This window comes from Pinus tabuliformis, chromosome 5_2, assembly GCF_031772625.1.
Source record: "Pinus tabuliformis cultivar Carrire ecotype Pingquan chromosome 5_2, CPIR1, whole genome shotgun sequence".
In the NCBI taxonomy this organism is placed as follows: domain Eukaryota; kingdom Viridiplantae; phylum Streptophyta; class Pinopsida; order Pinales; family Pinaceae; genus Pinus; species Pinus tabuliformis.
This window is the reverse complement of record NC_142306.1, coordinates 321,071,742-321,093,447: the sequence shown is the minus strand read 5'-3', so window position 1 is coordinate 321,093,447 and position 21,706 is coordinate 321,071,742. Positions and strand designations below refer to the sequence as shown.

The 21,706-nt window shown below is 39.0% G+C and overlaps 1 protein-coding gene across 6 annotated transcripts in view; it reads left to right on the top strand.

Moving 5' to 3' along the window:
• Positions 1–21,706, top strand: part of LOC149158795 (protein GID8 homolog) — a 280,111-nt gene that overhangs the window by 45,433 nt on the left and 212,972 nt on the right. The window lies entirely within an intron of this gene.

Genomic DNA, 21,706 nt, shown 5'->3' with positions numbered 1-21,706 from the left:
AGTGTCAAGCCTCACATCTTCTCAAAAGGAGACCTTGTTTTGTTATACGACCAAGATTCTGATAAATTAGGATCGGGGAAGTTCGAGCCAATGTGGCTGGATCCATACATTATCAAACGTGTTCTTGCTAAAGGGGGCCTATGAGCTATTTGATTTTGATGGAGTTCCCTTAGTGTAGCCTAGGATTGGGCTGTACCTTAAGAAATACTATGCTTGAGTTTTTTGCGTAGTACATTGTGTACATGCTGTGTATAGGTGTGATTGAGTGTGTTTGCAGTGTGTTCCCTTGATGACTGTATACTACCACTACATGGAACGAAACATGATCTTATTGCAGGATTGAAGTATGACACCCAAAATATGCCAAGAGTTATCATATTGTTGCAGGAACAAGGTGTTGAGAACAGATTGAAGAACGAAACACTACTCACATAACTCATAACTGAAGAATAAACAAGGATGATTTGATGGAGGGAGTCTTTACTTATAATGGTCTTGTGTTGTTTTTCCACGACCTTGGTGGCTAGGATATAATCTTAAAATATATGATGCTACCAAACCAAGAATCTCAACGATGCTACTTTGCACAACAGAATATAAACAAAAATAAATCACACACGCACAAAATATAGATAACTTTTTACATTTTTCAACCCAACTTCGTTATATTAATCAACATATAATACAATTGTCTAGGGCTCCCGTACCAAGGATAATGGCCCTCATACATCCACTAGTACAAGAATACAAATTGGGGCTTGGTGTCAGTACATTGACAACCAATCTTCTCTCAACAAGATACTCTAACTGTTTAGCTGATGTAGAGCTCCTTACAACTGCCTTGGTCGTACCCTGTACTTGCTCGGTCCTTCGGCTCTCGATCTGCAGCTCCTGTTGCTATTAACGATCCAAGTCCATCTGACCACTGAACCTCGACTATCCAATTTGCTCACTAACTGTGCCTTAGTCCATCAAGGGAACAACACATCGAGACTCCTGTCGAGTTGTTCACAGCTCCACTTGTGAACAACTCTCAATATGCCCACTACTGCTCCTCAGCTACTCAGGGACTTCAACCCACCATGGTCTTCCTGTGCTACTCCGATGAAGACCAACATAGGGCACAAAGGGCTGCCATCTATCACTGCAAGATGTCCATCTTTCACAATGAACACAGGCTAGGAGGACTGCCCATCATCTGCTGTACAAGTCTTTCTCCACACACAGGTATAGGGCTTCATAAACTGCTCCTGGTTAATCAGACCCTTGAGCTCAACAACTGCCACTCTAGCAACTACTTTTTCCATCAAAGTGTTGCACACCAGGCTCCAACTTGGGTACTATCACACTGTCCTCTGGCAAACCATAAATGCCCAATCACGTCCACACTTGGTCTACTCTCACACTGCCCTCCAATAGTCCACAAGTGACCAATCCTCGCTATAGCATCTGCCTCTGGCTAGGGCATCCTCACACTTCAGAAAGCCTCCTCTTAGGTGCCAACAGACTCCATCAACTATCCAACCCTTGGACACCCATCCAACTAGTAATCAACTTTATCAAAACACATACCTCTGCAAGTCCTTAAGGGCTGATGGCTTCCTTTTCATGGTTGTTGCTTAGTTGCTGCTACTTGGCCGTCGCTCAACTGTTGTTACTTGACTGCTGTTGCTATTCAGCCGTCGCTCAGTTGCTGCTACTTGGTCGTCGCTCAACTGTTGTTACTTGACTGCTGTTGCTATTCAGTCGTCGCTCAGTTGCTGTTACTCGGTTGCTGGTGCTACTCGGACGTTTCTCAGTTGCTATTACTCGGTCGCTGCTGCTACTCGGATGTATTTTCTTAAGAGATAAACACATTTTTGGATGTGTTCAAATGATCCTCACTCACCTCATATTTATACACAAATATGAGGGCTACATGTGGTGTCAACAAGTCTATTTTGAACACAAGCAAACCTGCTCTTTTCTCCCAAATTAATCCACGACCACATATATTAACTTCAAAAATTCATAACTCCATTTCTATAACTCGGAATCAGATGATCTTTGTTGCGTAGGATTCATCTCGACAAGAGCTATCATCCTTATCTATCACATGTCGAAATGTGCTCATGGTTTTGGCCCAAATCACGATGGGTGTGAAACCCCAAGCTTGGGTTTCAAGCCCACAAGGTCACTTATGGAGCTCCTTCCTCCAAACCCTGGATCCACAAGGCTTGGAGTACCCCCCCCAAGCTACAAAAATCAACACTCCCTCGTAGCGAGGGAGGTACTTCTAAGACTAGGAAGTAAACATCATAATCTGTTGACACTAGCCCATCTGGCATCCATCAACGCAACATACTCTGTAGAATGAACTTGACAATCTCGGTAGTGCCTTTGCCTCATCACATTTGAACTTGAAGATCCCAAACCTCCATAGGGTTGCTCCCTCTTAGCCTACACGATCTCCACTGGCTCAGTCCTGCAAGCACTCATCCTCGTGGATCAAATACCAATCGTGGAAATCCCTCCAATCTCAGATATGCAACATCACGATTCGATGAAGACTCTAGCATGCCAATCTGAAGTCCATCACATGAAGTCATCTCAATCAACCTTATCTCGTCCAAGCTAAAGAGATCCTCAGTTGTCCCAACCATCTATGACAAATCAACGGAAGTTCATGATCAACAATATTCCCTACAACAAACTATTGTTCACCAGGCTCACCACCAATCCACTAGAACTCCCAACCAATCTCGCTGGCAAGCCAGTCAAGACCACATCTCCATGTCTTCAGCTGAACCCTCTGCTCCATGATCTAGACACCCACATGTCCTTCTGAGTTGCTTCAATATGCACACTTTGATTCACTGTCCCTCAAAGTAGCTCAGACAAGCTCTGATACCATGTTGTTTTTCCACGACCCTGGTGTCTAGGATAGAATCTTAAAATCTCTGACGCTACCAAACCAAGAATCTCAACGATACTACTTTGCACAGTGGAATATAAACAATAGTAAATCACACATGCACAAAATATAGACAACATTTTACATTTTTCAACCCAACTTCGTTATATTAATCAACATATAATGCAACAGTCTAGAGCTCTCGTGCCAGGGATAATGACCCCCATACATCCACTACTACAAGAATACAAACTGGGCCTTGGTGTCAATGCGTTGACAACCAATTTGCCCTCAACAAGATACTTTGACCGTCTAGCTGATGTAGAGCTCCTCTCAAATGCCTTGGTTGTACCCTCTACCTGGCCGGTCCTTCGGCTCTCGATCTGCAACTCCTATCTCTATCAACGATCCAAGTCCATTTGACTACTGAACCTCGACTATCCAATCTACTCACTAGTTGTGCCTTAGTCCATTAAGGGCACAACACATCGAGACTCCTGTCGAGTTGTTCACAACTCCGCTTGTGAACAACTCTTAATATGCCCACTGCTCCTCCACAACTGCTCAGGGAATTCAACCCACTATGGTCTTCTTGCGTTGCTCTGATGAAGACCAACATAGGGCATGGAGGGCTGCCACCTATCACTGCAAGATGTCCATCTCCCACAATGAACACGGGTTAGGAGGACTACCCATCATCTGCTGTAGAAGTCCTTCTCCACACACAAGTCTAGGGCTTCACAAACTGCTCCTGGTTGATCAGACCCTTGAGCTCAACAACTGCCACTCTAGCAACTACTTTTGTCCATCAAAGTGTTGCACACCGGGCTCCAACTTGGACACTATCATGCTGTCCTCCAGCAGACCATAAATGCCCAATCATGTCCACACTTGGTCCACTCTCATGCTACCCTCCAACAGTCCACGAGTGACCAATCCTCGTTGTAGCATCTACCTCTAGCTAGGGCATCCTCACACCTAGGAAACCCTCCTCTTGGCTGCCAACAGACTCCATCAACTATCCAACCCTTGGACACCCATCCAACTAGCAATCAACTCTATCAAAACACATACCTCTGCAAGTCCTTAAGGGCTGATGGATTCCTTTGCATGGCTGTTGCTACTTGATCGTCGCTCAGCTATTGCTACTCGACCGTCGCTCAACTGCTGTTCCTCGGTTGCTGCTGCTACTCGGTCGTTGCTCAATTGTTGTTATTCGGCCACTGCTACTACTCAGATGTATTTTCTTAAGAGATAAACACACTTTTGGATGTGTTCAAATGATCCTTACTCACCTCATATTTATGCACAAACATGAGGGTTACATGTGGTGTCAACAAGTCTAATTTGGACACAAGCCGACCTGCTCTTTTCTCCCAAATTAATCCACAACCACATATATTAACTTCAAAAATTCATAACTCCATTTCTACAACTCGGAATCGGATGATCTTCGTTGCGTCGGATTCATCTCGACAAGAGCTATCATCCTCATCCATCACATGTCGAAATGTGTTCATGGTTTTGGCCCAAATCACGATGGGTGCAAAACCCCAAGCTTGGGTTTCAAGCCCACAAGGCCACTTGTGGAGCTCCTTCCTCCAAATCCTCGATCCACAAGGCTTGGAGTACCTCCCAAACTACAAAAATCAACATCTTGGTCATCTCAACTTTGTTTTGAATCTACTAAAGGAAGAATTACTTGACTGAGTTTTCCCCTATGTAGGGGTTTTTCCTTGGCTGTGTGCCTACATCTCGTTTCCTCTTCCGTTTATTGATTGGCATTAGCCTTGATGATAAGAATAAGATAAATAGAAAGAATAAAACTAATAATGAAACATCACAAGATAATGTCGTAATAAGATAAATCAATTAACTTGCTACCCTATTGGATTTGTCAACACTGCCCTATGCCTGTGGTCCGAAAGCCACCCCACCCAGGGCTCGTGACCCCTCGGGCGCTGGCGGGGCTTGGTCGATTGCTGGAATTGGCTAGGCCTCCCGCTAGCACCCGAGGGGCCCCAGGCCTGGGTAGGGGTTGCGTTTATTTATTTATTTTTTAATTGTTTTTTTTTAAATGTTTTTAATTTTAATATTATTTTTAATTTTTCTTAAATTTTATTTATTTATTTATTTTTTAATGGTTTTTTTTTTTAATTATTATTTTTATTGTTTTGTTTTTTTGGTGTTGATTTTTATTTTTTTTTCTTCTTAAATTATGTTTTTTTTTTGAAATATTTTCTTGTTTTTTCATCTTTTTTAATTTTTTTTTGTTTTGTTTAAATTATTATATTTACAAGTTAATTTTTTTTTTTGTATGTTCTTTTATATTTGATTTGTTTTCTTTGGTATTTTTTATGTTTTAATATATTTATTTATTTATTTGTTATTATATTTTGATCACTTTGGAAAAAAATTAAAAAATTTCATTATAAAAAAACATTGCAAAGAAAAACAAAATACAGAAGTTTGGAAACCCCTTAAAAAAACAAGCATCTTAGGACGAAAACATGAAGAGGAATAAGACAACTTGAAAAATGGTTAAATAATCAACATTAATTTTTTTTTTGTTTAAATTATTATATTTACAAGTTAATTTTTTTTTTTGTATGTTCTTTTATATTTGATTTGTTTTCTTTGGTATTTTTTATGTTTTAATATATTTATTTATTTATTTGTTATTATATTTTGATCACTTTGGAAAAAAATTAAAAAATTTCATTATATAAAAACATTGCAAAGAAAAACAAAATACAGAAGTTTGGAAACCCCTTAAAAAAACAAGCATCTTAGGACGAAAACATGAAGAGGAATAAGACAACTTGAAAAATGGTTAAATAATCAACATTAATTTTTTTTTTTTTTGCATACTTAGAACGTAAGAAAATTTAAAGTGTCAAAAATGTGTGCCTTAAAAAAAAGGTTGATGCTTTTCAAAGTTCGTATGAAAATCACCAACACTTTAAAAATATTATCCATACTTAATATATCAAAAAAGTTAAAGTCTCAAAAATAAGCCCCCAAAAAAAGGGGTTGATGCTACATAAACACTTTTCAAACTGGCATGGAAATAACTAACATTAAAAAAAAATGTGTATAACTAATACATAATAAAATCTAAAGTCCCAAAAATATGCTAAACAAAGGGTTTATTATGAATCAACACTTTTCAAAATCGGATGATTTTTCGCTACCTCTAAAAAGTGAGAATTTAGTTCATTACTTGTTTGATTGGCAACTATATTTTTCTTGAATAAAATCAAATTGATTATATCTCAAATGTTTGAAGGAAAAGCTCTACCATATACTAACCTTTTCTAACAACAACTAGAATCAAGCAATGGCACCTTAGTACCAACAACATATCTCCGCCAATACAATCATAATCACAATAGTACAATGCAAGGCATCTTCTGCATACTTGACAAGAACCCTTACTCAATCATACAAGATATTTCCATTGTAGTACATGGTATATAACATTAGAGGCTTAGATATTTGTAACTTCAAACTCGCTTTTGAACACATATTTTGCAGTATAAAGTAACCAAAGGAAATGTCCCTACACTTCACATCATATTTTAGGATACCAAACATTCTCGGCACAAGTGTATGGAAGACACTTGGTCCATCTCCCTTAGTAGGCATTATCGAACTTTTGGACCACTATCCAAATTCAAAACTGTGAAGATGTTAGACGACTTATATGCTACAAAACAACAGGTGTTCATTCATTGGTTGTGAGGCAATGACCTTACAACATCTTCCTACAAGAACCTGGAAAAAAAACCTTATTCAAGACATACCCTTCAGGTCTTCTAGGGTTTACAAACCCTAAGGCAAATAAGATTATCAAATACGTTGTGTAATTTTTTTTTAGCTGTAGCAATACAGATGGGATGATTTCTCAAATCCATATGCAACATAACCGAGTGTCCAAAAGTATGAGTAGAAGAGAATGTGCCATCAAATCCTCATGCCTCTGCATATGTGATGAGTTTATCAACAAGGTAATTGCCCCGTCAACTATCATGTCAGAATACTTGAACTCACTCTATCAATGAATCCTCAATATATAATAAATAGTGTTAAGAGTGCTCTCTTCAGAAAGGACAATGATCTCACTCTTCATTTCATTTTTCACTGCATTGATGTGCAAGGAGTAGACTCCAACATGAGCATCCAAACATCCCTACATTGTAGTACACTTGGATTGTGATGTTATGTGATTGCAGATTGGCTTTCTTGACTTTTGACCATAGTTGAGTTTACAAAGGCAAAGTCTCATATTTTTCCAACAAGAATTCTTCTTAGTCAGGACCATTAATTTTGGTAGTCCATCTTCTTTAGTTTGATGGATGAAATAGTCTTCATTTAGCCTGATTATGTGACTTGGTCTAAGGTTTTCTGTCCCTTCAAATTTAACAATACAATTTTGAATTCAAACGTGTTGACCACTCTATGTCAACTACCCTATAGCAGCATACATTATTTTCAAAGCAATCCATCATGTTCGAGTAGTCAAGCAAACAAGAATCATTATCATCATCTTTCAAAAATTTTATCAAATTTTTAATTCCAAATTTTGCAACCCTCTGGGCCATCATTGTAAAAATAATTCTAGTATGACTATGAAGCCATGTAAAAACATTAAGGTAGCCTAAGATTCCTTGCTGAAGAGTTTCACTCTAGGGAGTTTTTTACCGTCCCCTAGTTATTTGCGTTTCTGAACCCAAATAATTGGCATTGTTTTTCTCCTACATATCCCCCAAAGCTAGAGTGGAGCTTGATGGCGAGGTCTTAAGCGAGTCCTAGTGTTATTGAGTCTATGTATTTTGATCATACTAGATCATCTGTCTTGTGTCGCAGAATTTTGTTAAGTCTAAGAGGTCATGTGTCTATTGTAAATTCTCCTTCTAGTGGGATGTCTATGTAAAAATATTTTGATGTAAAAAGTATTGTCTAGGAATATTTTTGGTGAATGGTTACTCATAATCAGAAACCATTGCCAAAATATTTTTAGACCCACTTTGAGGGTGGAAAATATGTGTAATCCCCTCTTGAGTCATTTAATTTATTTTCTGGCAAAAAATTAGCCAGGAAATGGTCAAAAACTAAAAACGAGAGAAAATAAAAATTCTCTCCAAGTGGAAAAACAAATCTTTGGAGAAAGTGGACATTCCCATGGTAAAATAAATGTGAAAGCCTCATTCCCAAGGAGAAAAATCCCTCAAAATTTTGTGAGTCCAGAAGAAATTAATTGTCTGAGGTCCTCTATCAAGGGAAAAATCAAATTTTTAAGAAAAATTGAACTGATGGACCAAGGTAGTTAAGTCAAAAGGGATTTTTTGGACCAGGAAAAAAGGGCTTTATCATGGAATTCAAATTTTTCCTCTAGATCAAGGGATAGGATTTAATTTTGACATGGATCAACCATCAACTAGCCGTTATTCTCCAGGTTCAAGTCAAATTTGTGTACTTCTTTGGACCTAGCCATTTTCCACTTGGAGGGGGATCTAGATCTCTCTATTTTTAATGTAAGGAAGCCTAAGGCTCCTCATTGAGACATCTTTGGATGTTAACTGGCTTTGAAGCTTTGTAATATTTTTCGAGTAATAAAATCGAAGTCTTTGGGGGAAAAGCTATGTGTGTATGTCTTCAGCTTGTTATGGTAAATTTATTTTAATGATTTATGTTTAAATTTCTACTGAATTTTTGTTATTTCAATAGCCATCTCGATTTGTTGTAGCTTGTTTGCTCCTGCGTTTGAACTGGGAAACACATTTGATTAGGCAGATCTAGTGGGTCCTTGCTTGGACACTAGACTTTCTTCTTGCTGTGTTAACCCATCCCAATTGAAGCTAACAAAATCTTTCGAAGTTGTGTAGAAAATCTTTTCTGATTAGGTATCGAGGACTAGGGAAATTCTTGCTTGAATTAGATAAGTACTCGAGTTGAGCATCTGAAGTAATCATTGTTTGGATCTTCATCTCCTTGGCCCATAGCAACTAAGAATCCATAGTGGGACTCTCAGAGGTTCATCATAAGAACATTTGTGAAGGGGATTTCTTGTCTTTTACTCTACCAAGATCACCTATATATAAAAGTTCATTTCATCTAATTCTATTGTGCAATAAAAGTTAGATTTGCTTATGAGAGCCCGCAAATTTTATTGTGAATATTGTGAACAATTTTGTAAATAGTTTTTCACTAACCCTTGTAAAATATTTTCATTATGTATATAGCTTTTTTGGGGTTTTTGTTCTTTATTTTGATTATCTTATAAAGTTGGAAGGACGACTAGGCTTCTTGTTAATTTGCAGGTGCTATATTCAATATCTGAAGCCAAGTTTGAAATTTCTGAAGTTCCAAAGTCTTCACCTAGCCTAGCGGCTAGGGTTTGGGCACTTATTCTTCTTGGAGTAGGCCGTCCAACCTGTTTGAGAAGTCTGAGAGGGGTTTGGGCTTTGTTTTAGCCTTGAAAGGCCTTAAACCATAAAACCCTAGCCTCTATTGCTCAACGCTCAAACTCTTTTGGAGGTCGCAAGTCCTAATAGGGCTATTTTCCATTGCAAATCATGGTTTCATGGGTTTATCATTTGGAATTAAAATTTTTGTGGCTATAAATTATAATTTTGGCATAAATCTAACTTGTTTCCCGTTGCAGATTAGTGGAAAATTTTCTTGAGGGTTGAAGAAGTATGAATACAAGCTAATTTGAGGTAGCCGCAGGCCTAATGGGCTCCCATAAAACCAACGCAAGCCTAAAAGGGATCATTTTCCCTAGCTGTAGAGCATTGGAGGCTAATCAAGTTCATTACTTTGGTTATTGAACTAATATATATGTGTTTGCAGGTTAGCGTGGTTCATTTGAGGGATTTCCAAGCTTGTTTGTGGTTCAGACATTAATATTTGGGCCTTCATCATTGGTATACTAGCTTTGAGGGAAGGCCACAAGCCTTCTAGTCTTAATCATCTCCATCGTCACCTATTGCATACTGTTGAAACATATCAAACCTGAAGCATCACATTCCATAGCCTAACCACATTAAAATATAACAGTAACAACCTTAAAACACCTAAATTTGATCACATTAATTACATAAAGGCTTGGGAATATGTTAGCTCTTTTTCTTGCATTTCTCGGGCGATTAATCTTGCTAGCAGTGAGCTACAGTGGGCTGATTTTTCTTGACAGTGGTATCTTAAGGTATGGTGCATTCTTTTCTATCTCCGAGGTTGATCATTGGTTTATCTCATGCCATCTTGTGACATTTGCATAGCCTAAAGGATTATAGATTGGTAATTGTTTTGGTGATCTTGTCAAGGATAGCCTTGCCTTCTAGTTAAATTATTAACCCTTTTCTCTTTTGTTCGGTTAGAGGTTGCATTGCATTGTTAGAAATTACACTAGCTTTTGTTGCATTTTCTCATTGAAAATCACTATTAGCAATCTCTTTTGTCTTTTAGTTAATTGTGTTGATATCATTTAAGTTTCACTTGTTCCGAATTGCTACATCTTATAAGTGAAGAACATTCTAACAAACACCCTAACTAAAGATAATTTGGTTTTATTATCATTTTTGTCATCAGCATTAAGTGTTCCACTAATTATTAGTATCTTGCAATCTTGTGTTAATAAGCAATTTTTCATATTTTGAAGCAAATCATCATTTTGCATCCTCATTCTAGGATTAGACTTGCATGGTTAAACTTTACCTCCAAGCCTAAGCTTGGTTAAATAGAAAGTTAGGGACACCTTCTCCATCATTCAATTTGGGGAGTCTAGACCCCCATTCATGGTTAACACAAGTAACATTGTAGTTCTCTTGCGGGGAATCCCTTGTAGGAATTGTTACCCACCATTTTGTGGGTGATATCCCTAGGAGAATATTTTTTCTCCAAGATGGTCCTCAACCGGCAGCCAACAACCCCTTGCAGTCACTAGCTAGCTCATTTGTGCCATTTCTCCACCACCTGAGCCAACCATGTGGTCCCTCACCCATCTACTATGATCGTATGTTTGAAGGTGGGCCTCTTGAACCTAATGGTATGCCTTGTCATTTGATAATTGAGTATTGTAGTTTGCATATCATGGACACTTCTGGGCATGGATTAATGGGGTGATTTGGCGGGAAGAATGGGTTAGGTCTGTGCCCTTGTCCCCTAGATCCCTTTTGGATATTAACCTTGCATTTTAGTCTTGTGGGATCTCCTTTATTGACCATTTGGCCTTAGGGATGGTATTTCATAGGAAACCTCGATTTTGGTTGTGTGGTTCCGCTCCTTTATCCACTTATATTACCCTCTTTCCACTTATTATTACCCCATTCATCGTTTCTCCCACCTGGGTCCACATAGGGTTAGCTCACCCCTGCCCTTCGCCCACACCTTGGGACAGGCTTGGAATGACGCCCCGGAGGTTGATGCAGTTAAAAAGAAAGACAAAACCATATTTGGCCACATTCAACAGGAAAATGTACCATAAAATGCAAAAGATGGCCGGGACAAACACATTTAGCACATGGGCAAAAGCCAATACATGAGCTCTACCCCATCATCATGGCCATCACCCTAGTTCCTACAGGTTCTATAAACCTCCTTCATCGTATAGGAAACCATGATCGTCCCAACCCTTGGTGGGCAATGAACCGCCCTACCTTAAAATGGGGCATTCATTGCTATATCTTATGCATCATGCTTTTACCCCTTGAGCCCTGAGAAGTTAATCAAAGAAAATCATAAAAAGGCATGTTACCCACCATTTTGTAGGTAAACCGTAACTTCCCTGGGAGAATTTTTTTCTCCAAGATGGTCCTCAACCGACAGCCAGTAGCTCCTTACAACCATCAACTAGCTCATTGTGTCATTTCTCCGCCACTTGAGCCAGCCATGCGGTCCCTCGCCCATCTGCCATGATCGTATGTTTGAAGGTGGGCCGCTTGAATCTAAAGGTATCCCTTGTCATTCTGAAACTGAGTTTTGTAGTTTGCTTATCATGGACACTTCTAGGCATGGATTAATGGGGGGTTTCTGCGGAAAGGATGGGCTAGGTCTCTGCATCTGTCCCTTAGACCCCTTTAGGAATTAACCTTGCATTCTAGTTCCGTGGGACCTCTTTTACTGACCATTTGGTTTCAGGGATGGTATTTCACAAGACACCCCGATTTTGGTTGCGAGGTCCTGCTCCCTTATCTGCTTATATTACCCTCTTTCCACTCATTATTACCCCATCCATCATTTCTCCGACCTGGGTCCACGTTCTTCCATCGAGTCCACATAGGGTCAACTTGCCCCTTCTCCTTGTTCACACCTTGGGTCATGGCTTGGAATGAAGCTTAGAGGTTGATGTAGTTAAAAAGAATGTTAAAAACATATATGGCCACATTCAACAAGAAAAGTACCACAAAATGCAAAAGATGGTCGGGACAAGAACATGTAGCACGTGGGCAAAAGCCAATACACGAGCTCTACCCCATCATGTTGGCCATCACCCTAGTTCCAACAGGTTCTATGAGCCTTCTTCCTCATATAGGAATCCATGATTGTCCCAACCCCTGGTGGGCGATGAACTGCCCCACCTTAAAGGGGGGAATTCACTGCTATATCTTATACATCATGCTCTAACCCCTTGAGCATCGAGCAGTTAATCAAAGAAAATCATAAAAAGGCAAAATGAATATAAAGAAGGGTGGAAAAATCAAGGTTGGGCACCTCATGTACCACAATTGCTCCCTCCTACACCTTATAAACCTAAGTGTGGGCTTGCCTCTTATTAGCTACCCTTGTGCCCCAACATGTGACCTAGGGCTGCCCCTTCTCATTCCCTACCTCATTCACCTATCTGCCACATCCCACCACCTTTTGATGGATGTACTTTGACTATATTATCCCCTTTAGAAGTAGAAACCACTTAATAGGGTACTTGGTTAACCCCATTAGGATCTTAGGAGACATTGGCACATCCCGGAGCCCATTATGGAAGGGCATGCCATTATGAAGTCCCCACCTGTGGTCCATGATTAGGTAAGCTCATTTGCTCAATTTCTCTAATGACTTGTTGTACTGGAAGCCTAGGGGATACATTGGATCTTATACAGGATTGTAAATGGTTTCCATTTGGGGTTTAGTCTTCCTATAGGGGGTCCTAACCTTTCAGAGGGCTACATTGGAACATGTAGGGTGAGCGTTGAGAGCCATGGGCCTCCACAACAGCAGAGTACACTCCATGGATCCCCACAACCATTCAAAGGTTACTTGTGGTTCACATATGGGATGAGGAGGATGCACTTGATCCATCATACCTAGTCGACCCTAGATCTACACCATATTCTTGGCAGATGATCCAAGACTTCGACAATGATGTAGCATCACCTACATCATCATCCTAGCCCTTGAATTCAACCTACAGACATTTTCGATTTGTTTGGAGACCCATGAGGACAATTGTGTGCCCCCCATAGTCATTTGGAGCACCACAGGTTATTACAAGGGACCAACTCCTTGTCCACTGCTTTTGTGGGTCCTATTCTTCATTGTGGCACCCATGGACCTCATTAGGTCTCTTAGAGGGCCCTATGACATGCATAGATAATTATTTGTCCTCTTGAGAGGCTTATTTATTCATTTGTGAGCTAGTTTGGTGGGCTTGTCACCAAAGTTAGGTCATTTGCACATTATTTTATTTTTAGGGGCTAATGTAGGCTCATTAGCTAAATCAAACTCCTAATTAGTGTATAAATAGGAGTTAGTTGGATTCATTTGTATCATCACTTGACTTGGGATCTCTCTATCTTTAGAGAATTTCACACTTTTTCCTTGGAGGATTATTTTGGATGATGGATGAATTTTGATGTATGGATTTGGGCTATTTCTATCTTGGAGCTTCTTATTTGCAAATGTGATGCTAGTTGGATATACTCTCTAACATTTTAAGTGCAAATTTTATGTTATTTTCCTCCTTGTATACATTTGAATTTCGCTATAATTAGGGCTAATTGTTGCATGTACGAAATGTGGAATTATGTGTCTATTTAGCTTATTCTTTGTATGGGCCATTGTTAGATGAATGAAATGTCCTAGAGATCATGTTATCTTGATAAGCTTGCACCATTTGTATGAAGTATAAATGCTTGAAAGTCACTTTTCTTATCTTTTCTCTAACATTGGACAAAGTTGACTTTTGGAGCCTCTTTGAACAAGAAGCTAAATCCTTATTCATTATTATCCTTTACTCCATATCCCGAAGTGAATTAGGCACTGGTCCCTCAAAAAGGGTGATCATTTTAACCCTCTTTTTACCCTTTTCCCCTTTCTTCCTAGGTCTAGCCCCATTAGGTCACTTTGGGCATCAATTTCCCGGGAGACTAGCCACAAGAAAACTTTGATCTCCTATATACAACCGTGCTGGTGGGTCTCCTTGCTCTCCCCCAAATTTGAAGCAATTTTGATAGTGGAATCTCCGGACACCCCAAGTCCTAGCTCTAGGATCAAGTTTTGCCTAGGTGTTCCCAAGGTTAGAACCTATTAGGATCAATTTGGCATCGTTGGGAGAAAATTCGTGTTTGATCCTTTCCCTTCACCTTGGCCAAGTTAAGAGCATCATTGGTTGCCAAAATCCATCCCCTAACCTGGGCTTGGTCCACTTGGCCTTGTGTGGTCCCATTCTTCACCAAAGTCTATTTATCAAGGACTACTCGAGAATCCAAGTTCTCAAAAGGGTTTTAGGGATTGAGAACACCTTTTATAGGTCTTATACTTCTACCTCAACCCTCCGATTCTCATCCCCTTTCCCTAGAAGATCACGTCCCTTTCTTAAAGAGCAAACAAGCCCTATCCTTCAAACTCTTCTGGAAAGGGAATCATTTGGGTCACTCTGCCCCTTCATTGATCTATACTTTATAAGTGACTTCCCAACTACTGGGTCTCCTCCCATCGGTGAAAGTCCATAAAGAGTAGGGAGTCTTAGTTGTGGTGATAGTGGGCTAAGTCTCCATCGTTACCCTTGACTTAGCAGTTGTCCTCATAGGAACCCCTTTAGGTCCCCTACTAATTTGAGCGGTAACGTTTTGGCCCCTTTGCCAGGGACATGAGACGTGTGTTTTGTTCCTTGTACAACATATCAACATCTCATTATTGACGACTCCACTAGAAGAACAGAGCCCTAGTTCTTCATTAAGCTTTAAAGTTAATGCTTATAGGGTGAAGCAAGCATCTATCAAGGCACTTTAATTCACCCTGGCAACTCCATTATAATCCTAATATGCAAAATCATAGAAGATGGATATTTCTCTTGGTCCTATATTTGAAAAACTCAATGACCAAGAGATTCAAGAACTGCAAAAGGAAGTTGTGGAATATGTAGTAACTTTTCAAAATATGTTGGAGAGCATGGATATGGAATTCATACTCGCATTTTATAGGTCGTTAGAAGTACAAACCAACGGAGTAAGGTGTACTCCTTGACCTTGCTCGCATAACTTGTGCTGTGAATATTTTGGATAACCTCATTAATATGAAAAGGAATATCTCCTCTAGGGATGACGAAGAGGTGGATCCCAAGAGCCTCCAAATCACGCAAGAAAGAATGGATGAATATAGTAGGTCATGTAGGGAGGTAGTATGGGAGTATAATTCTAATGAAAATTTCTCCTACTTATATGATGAAGAAGTTAAGCTTCATAAGATGAAATGTGAATATAAAGAGAACCCCACAAATGCTCTCCTCTTAGAAGCTTACTACCAAATCATGTAACAATACCTTAGCCATTGTTCTCCAAGAGAAAAGAGAAGAAGAAAGGTCTCGCTGGTCAACCAAACAAGATGAAGATGACCTTGAGGACCTCGATGATGAGCAGGGAGATGAGTCTTCGTTGGGGTTGCAGGACAAGCATGATGATTATGAGAGCACATGTGTTGAGGACAATGAAATTATGGAAAGTAAGGCCGACATTGATCTTACCTTTCTCAAGGGTATCACTCTTGATGACTCTCCTTTTGAAAACCTTGAGGAAGGTAACCCCATGAGCTCCTTCGAGAATGACGTTAGAGATTTTTTCGGCATTGAAAGGGACAAATGGGAAATTGTTGGGCCCCGATTTGATTGTGCTCCCATTTATGATACTAACAAGGAAGATGAAATTGAGATTGGTTTTTCCTTTATCCCCGGAAATTACTTGCGATGACATATCCATCGATACCTTTGGGAAGGAGAATTATTATTTTCTCTTGCATGAAGAAGGACATTTGGAAATGATTGATTCTCTTTTTACGAAAGCCCAATCTTTGATGCTTATAATGAGGAAAGCAATGAGGCTCCCACCAACCCACTTCATGATGTATTCAAATCACTTGAGCCTTTAAAATGTGGAGAAGGAAATCCCGTTGAATATGACACTTTGCCCTCCCCTTTGCCTTTCTGTCTTGTTCATCGCCTTGAGTCTTCCTCAAGTAATTCCCTCGTCTCTTTCGATATGACCTCCAGTGACAATGCCCGTTTTCCCCTTTCTGAATATGGCGTCAAGGAAGAACCCTTTATTGAATATACTTTATCCCCTTTGACCCATATGTTGTTCCTCTGAGATGATAATGGTCAATTGATCATGACAGAGCATCTAAGATATTTGTTTTAGGGGTTTTGGTTTTGGTTTTGGTTTTTATGGAGGACCAATACATAGAAAAAACTATAAGAATAATGTATTAATTCTTTTAGATTGTACTAATAGATAATCAAAGGGTTGCTATTTGACTTCACATGGTGATTTGAATTTATAAGGTGTTTAGAAAGAATAGTAAGGAGATATGATTAATTTCGATTTCAGACAGAAAGATAAATTATTATAAGTGGGAAAACCTTTGTCCAATGTTCAAAATTTAAACAAACTATGCTTAAGATTACATAAGATGCTGACAATTTTATGATTTAGAGAGAGCTTTTTAGACAGACAGTCCAATATCTCAGTCTCTTTACGATAATAACTTCAGAAAGGAATTTTAAGAATAAGTGTAACACATTTATTCTCACCTGATATCTCTATAAAACTTAAACATATGCAGAATAAACATAATGAATAAAACACATGAAAAACTTAAAGAAGAAAAGGAAATTATATGAAACCAAATTCATAATCCTTTGCTTTATTATCAGTGATCTAGAAACAACTTGTATATCAATGCTTTTACAAAATTTGCTTATGAAAGGTACCACCATTAATAACTCATAGAAGAGAGTTATTCATACAAGTTTGAAACAAAATATCCTAAACTGATTACAAGATAGCTTGAAAGAAGATAGGAAAGGAAAAACTGTTGCATGATGTGTCCCTATTAGATAGGAAGTTGTTGATGACTGTTCCTTTAACCCTGTGTTCTTGTTGGAATGAAAATTTAATCAATTGTTTCACACAATTGATCCCACCTTTTCTCACTAGGTGTTTTGAGATTTACCATCCTTCTAAGTATCTCATCAACTTCGGTATCTCTCTCAAAATTGGGTTTGGTGAGAAAAAGATGACCAAATTCATAGTTAATGGAGAGGTCTAAGCTTAAAGCTTCCAAAAACTCCTTGCCAGTAATCTGCCTTTTTATCCCTGCAAATTGATTGTTGTCTGCTGCAATGGTATAAAGCCTTTCACAGTAATCCTCCAATTTTACTAGCTGATCATTTGATGACACTATCTTTGGTAAACCTTTCTTATGTAATATACTGAATTTAGAGTGAAACCTCCTGACTGTAGTGTTCAAAGCATCACACTCTATTTTTAGCTGAGTTAACAGATTCTTCTTCACTAGGACTTTCTTAATTTCCAAAATAGTAGCTGTCCTATCTGGAATGTTCATCTCTTGTAACTGCTGCCTAGTCTTAGAATTCAGTACCCTGATCATTCCTGATGCTTCTTTGGGTTTTGTGCCCAATGCTGCCTTCTAGGTCTCTATCTCTGCCCTGCATTTAGCAATCAGTTCTTGTTGCTCAAAAATGATTTGTATGGATGGCCATACTTCTGTTATAAAGTGGCTAATATCTAACTAGATGTCTTCTTTGGCTTGGGCCAAAGTGTCTGCCATTAGAGTCTTGCTTTCTAACTGTTTAACCTTGAGGTGTAACTTGTGTGACTTTTGCTTTTCCTCTACATACAGGGTATCATTTTTTACCTTCTGTGACTCCAGGGCTTGGAACTTCTGGAGTAACTTCTCATTTTGTTGTTTCTGTGCTTGTAGCTCCTATGATAACCTTGTTGTTTCACCTATTGCTGAAGATGAAACAATGCCAGTAGAAGATGAGCTTAAATCTGTACCTGTCATTGGAATTGTTTTCACTGAGGTCATAGCAAGTTGTGCTATCTCTTTTTCCTTGAGCAGTTGTTCTATATGCTCCTCCATTTTCTTGGTTTGTATGTTTTGCTCAATAATGAGTTTTAACATTTGCTCCCTATTCTGTTCATTTTCTGCCATTTCCTTGGTCTGTGGATCCTCAGTTGAAGGCAGTTTCAACTGTTTCTTCAAGGCTGTAATCTCTACATTCTTCTTTTGCAAAGTTTCTTCAGTGGCTTTGCAGTCCTGGGGATCATATCCAATCTTAATAATGATATCTTCTAAAGAATTTAATTTGGTATATTTAGACAAGGATGACAACTTTTCAATCTTAAGCTATGACTGTACATTTGACAAAGCAGTTCTAAGCTTGGAAAGAGACATGGCAGTTGTAGTCATTGTTGAAAATAACATCTCACCTGATTGCCTATGCAAGTCCATTTGATCAATGGGGTGTATCTGGTTCACATCAAACGAGAAGATGGTCTTCTCGTAGTCTGCTGTGGATTTGGGAAATGGACTTTGAGCTTGCAAAAATGCCATTTGCATCCTTCCTCTTTCACTGTCAAAGGCAAAGAGAAGTCTATGCTGAGAGGTGGATGTTTGTTTCCACAACTGATTGTATACCTGTGATTTGAGACTTTCATTCTTTTGCTTGATTTCCAAAAATGTCAAGAAGATATTAGTATCTCCTGCTGAGCTGGTCTCAGTTGATTGGATAATCTCCATAGGTTCAGTTGAAGAAGGAGTTGAAGAAGTAGAGGGAGGCTTGGGATCAGTGGTCCCTACTGATGAAACATCTTCCAATTCTCCAAGATCAATTATCTCTGGTGGCTTGCTTCCTGATGACATTGACAACCCAATTTTCAACTTCTTTTGTAAGATATAGTACTCTTTACCTGGTTCTGTAGTTGATTGAGTTTCCTCTCTAGCTCTTTTATGCTGAGTACTCTGTGTAGCTGGAGTCTTTGTTTGAGGAGTTGATATAACTTGTTCATCAACTTCTGTGAGAGTACCTTCAGACCATTGCTCCTGGTTCATGAACTTCTCCAATTTTGGCCTGGGAGTATGGTTGTAAGGTGTTGCCTTCAATTGCACTCTGAGCGCTGAAATAATCCCGAATGGATCATAAGACCAAGTGAAGCTTGGCTGGAGGTTCATGTTCTTTAGCAATCTGTCAGCTTCTGTACCTACAAACCTAGTGTTACATATGAAACTCCCCTAGTGTTACATGTGAAACCTAGTGATTTCTTCTTGCTTGAGACAAAATGGACTTCATCCATATTTATCATCTGCCTAATGTATTCGAGTGAGAATATTCTCATTGGCACATACTTAGGCAGTTTGTATGGAGCCAACTCACTGCCATAGATCCTAATCTTAGTGTAATTCTGGTATAGGTACTAGTCACCAGTCTTGGTTTGCTTTGATAGGTGCGGTGTCTTTTTAATTTCTTCTCCAATTCTCGGCTCTGCGTGGTTGTTGAGTAATTAGAGAACTGGATATATGAAGGAATCAATGAACTGAGAGAATGTAAAATTTAATGATCCTGCTCTTACTAGCTCTGCCCAGTGAATCATTGATTGATTCACTCCCTGATCATCTTGTCTGTTCAACTGAATGGGCAATATATCTCCCGGTTGAAACAAAACTAGATGAATTATAATTGAATTGTACCTGAAAACTCCTTGTGTGGTCAAATTCATAAATTGTTCATGTATATTATCAACCAGAAAGTGGCTATAATTATACATGAAGGCAGGTTGATATTCTCTGCTAAAAATAGAAAAGAATACAAGGATGGATTCATCAACAACTTGGTCATTTTCATAAACTAGGAGGTATGATAACAGAGAGATAATGTGTCTAGTAGCTTTAGGGAACATGGAAGATGAATATGGTGGATTTCTCTTAGGTAATTCGACATCTTCTGGTAGGAAAAGTTCAAAAATGAGGGCTCTTCGTGGGAAGGTAAGTTTGTTGTAGAGGTCCATGAGAGCTGCAGGTGAGAAATGGCTAAGGGAATCAGATGGAGGTATCATTAACATCTGGTTTATGCTCTGAGCAGTGATGGTAATCAGGGTTTTTCCATCCTGAGTCATTACTGTTCTTTGCACAGGGTCATACTTGGCTTGAAACCACGAGATTAGATCATGGAATTTATGGGTCTTAGGAAAAGAAAATAATGGCAGAAGTGTCTCCCAGAAGCGAATGGAATCCTCCTTATTGGTATATTTCAGTTTTAACCATGAATGTAATTCATAAAAATCAAATTCACATTCACAGTCACTGATCTTGAAAAGGGAGTCTACAAGTGGCATATGATCCAGATCAAGGGAGACTATGGAGGGATTCCCTTCTTCAATAGTCTTCTGTATCTTTGCTTTAGGATCCATCACTGCTGTAGGGGAAATTTGGAAGCTGTTTTGATCTAAAATTGATGACAATGGTGAAAATACACAGAGCGACAAATGGTGCTTTTAGGTTATGAATAAAAGCGAAAAGTGGCAAAGATTGGAGTTATGGAGTTTTTATAGGTTCAATTGGGCTCAATTGACTATTTAGATATAGCCGTAGGCAATCAATTTGTAGGCGAAATGCAAATTAATGCCTAACGGATAATCAAGCACAACAACGGCTTTGGAGCGTAATGGCAACGGTATTGTAACGTGGCGGGTAGTGAATGAACAAGTGAAAACGGATGGATGACATGGAGGTTTGTGATTGGATGGGAGATAACAGATGCATAAGGTGCGGGAGGAGTCAATAGTTGGATGGAAGAAAACCGAAAACTGATTTTTGGGGGGGGGGCATAATGGTTTGTGGTTTCGAGCCTTGGGGGTCCGAAACAATTTGGAGGTGCCACGTTGCAAAAAGTGGCAGCCATGAAGACCATTGTTTGGACCCCCCCGCGTTAACGGGAAACGGTCAAGGGGGGGTCGAAAGGCTTCCTCCGCCGTTGATCTGGGCAGAGTGAAGGATCTTCGTTGAAAAGTACGCGTTGGTTATCAACGCTCGATGTGTCGTTTTGTCGTTTCCGCCAATACGACAAAAGTGTCATTTATCACTTATTTTATAAGGTCATCAAGCTTTATTACAACAATTAAATCATAATTAAAGAACTTAAGCATGATTAATCAAAAAGGACATTTTTCAAAGGTGCATTTGAGCTAGCAACCTTAATTTATTTTCTAAAGCAAATATTTTTCTTTTGTTGCTTATCTATCATTTTCATTTTGCCTTCCTTTTTTAGAGCAACTACCCTATCATTTTATTTGATATGGACCTGCAATAATAATCACTCCTAACATTTTTATTTTCCATCTTGTTTTTGGTCCATATCCTAACTTATCATTTTTTGTATGGCATTTTGATTTTTTAATCTAATAGCTAACTTATCAAAAACAAGAATGTTACAACACCATCCTCAGGATTATGATCACTCTGCAACCTCCCCTCCCTGCTGTGACCATCACATTGAGAGACCTATTTGTTGCATTCCTT